We start from the raw sequence: 2,297 nt of genomic DNA, 5'->3' as shown, positions 1-2,297 counted from the left end.
AAATTTTTGTTAAAGGGTTTGAGACATTTTGTTCTTGTGCAATTAAACCTTCCAGATAAGGACACTCCATGGGGTCACTACTAGCTCTGTAAGCTTTGACCTCAGGGTATCCACCACCACAAGCCTCTTTGTTCCTCTCCTTTGTCATTTGGACTTGTCAGATACTGGCGATCCAGCTGCTTTTCCAGATATTATAGGGACTTTGAAAATCATTGCTCTGGCTAAGGCACACTCCTCTAATCAAAATGGCATTTTAAACATAGAGCTCTGATTTTCATGTCCAGTCAGGGGACATGACTTTGGAGGGAAGAGGGAAAGTTCTCCCATATGAAAGCTGTCTAGATAACATTATTGATTACGATTAATAATGATTATTTGAAATTAGAAACAACCTAACAGTCTCAGTTTACATTTGTATGTGAAAATGCTGCATTTATCATTAGCAGACTCTATATGGCATTTCTTTCATGAAGTTCATATGTGGAACCCAAATTCTTCTGAATGTTTTGACACAAAATTCAGCAACATATGTTTTTATATATATATATATATTGTTAATGGTTTCTATTTTATCAGCCATACCCATTTATAATTGGGGCCATCTTTTGAAAGGATTCTTTTGAATAATGAAGTGCATCTTTATTCTACATTCCAAAATCTAAAGTGCTCTTGAGCATGAATACAGGTGTATTTTTAACATCGCAGTCCATCATCTGTTTTCTTCAGATTGCAATGTAGATAATTATTCAGTCGGGATTATTAGACATATACTCCAGTAATCCTGTTTATTCTAAACCTACTTCATGTGCCGAAAACACTCGAGTAATATATGGGTTGCAGGGTTAACTGGTTTGTTTGCTGTCCGCTGGGGTGGCCTTTAAAAATGGCATCCCCGATCCCTGCAATTCTAGGTTGCTGGCGTGACCGCCGAGTCTGAGGCCGCCCTACCAGCTGTATAATCCAATCCTTGAAGGTTTTATTTCAAAACTGTTACAGTATATGATGGAGGAAGCCACCATTACAACGCCTCTTTTCCTACCCATCGTTGGCCTTGGCCAGTTTCTGACATAATCTCACCCTTTGTCTTAATACAAACAGCTGCCTGGGACACTGCATCTGCACATGTGCAGGAAGTACTCCCTCTAGTGTTATGGTACAAATAAACAGTTAGACAGAGGACACTAAATACAGCGATGTGTGAAATGAAACATTTTAGTATGAAAAATGAGGTAACATGAGTAAAGAGAATACAGGAACAGAGACCTGGGGGCTGTAAGTATACAAATCTTTAAATACAAGTTGAGATGGCTGTTAAACGAAAGGGGATTTTTGGCTATGTTAATAGAGGAAGAGTTTTATTTTAAAAAGCAAGAAAGCTATTATAAACCTTTATGAAACACTAGTTAGGACTCATCTGGAGTATTGCTTTCTATTCTGGAAGGATATCAAGACCATACAGAGAGGGAGCAGACAAGATTGATACTGGGTGATGTAGACTGGTGGCACTCAGGTTGCTCTCCTTTAGTCAATGAAAATGAATATTTGATAAAAGTACGCTAAATCTGAGTGGCCTTGATAGAATAAATGAGAAACTGTTTCCAATGACAGAAAGGTTCGTGGCCAGAGTACACAGATTTCGGGAGATTGACAAAATAACCAGAGTCAATGTGAGGAAACATTTGTTTACACAGTAAGTTGTTGTGATCTGGAACACAGTACCTGATAAGGGATTGGAATCAGATTCAACAGCAACAGTCAAAAGAGAATTGAAGGGAAAAGAATTATGGTAATCTGTAATTAATTGGATAATTTCACCATGAAGTGTTGAATGGCCCGTGTTTTATCATTCTATAATTCTATCAAAATGTTTCTGTTTGCATATTAGGTGACTAAGAAAATTAACTGATTAAGAAATAACAGTAAGTGGACACACCTTTGTTTGCACCTTAACCCATTGAGTTCCTTTACAAAGTAGGAAATCAAAACCAATTGCATTTTCCAATGAAAGCACATACTGAAAACATTTCTTCATGCTAGCATTTAAAGACAACTACAGCAACCAACAAATATGATTAAATGAAATAGGTTAAATACATATGCAACTAAAAACAACTGAAGGTCCATCTCCAGTTAGCAATTACTTTTTTAAAAAAAATATTGAATTTATCTTTTTGCCAGACATGATCTTTGCATGAGTTTTGAATCGTGGTCCAGTCAAGTTAATTCACAAAGATCATTGTCGCATATGAAGAGAACATCTTTATATAAATACCAATATTAAGAAAATTCTACTGTGC

Source organism: Mustelus asterias, chromosome 10, assembly GCF_964213995.1.
Source record: "Mustelus asterias chromosome 10, sMusAst1.hap1.1, whole genome shotgun sequence".
Lineage (NCBI taxonomy): Eukaryota > Metazoa > Chordata > Chondrichthyes > Carcharhiniformes > Triakidae > Mustelus > Mustelus asterias.
The sequence above is the reverse complement of the archived record's forward strand: the minus strand, read 5'-3'. Positions refer to the sequence as shown.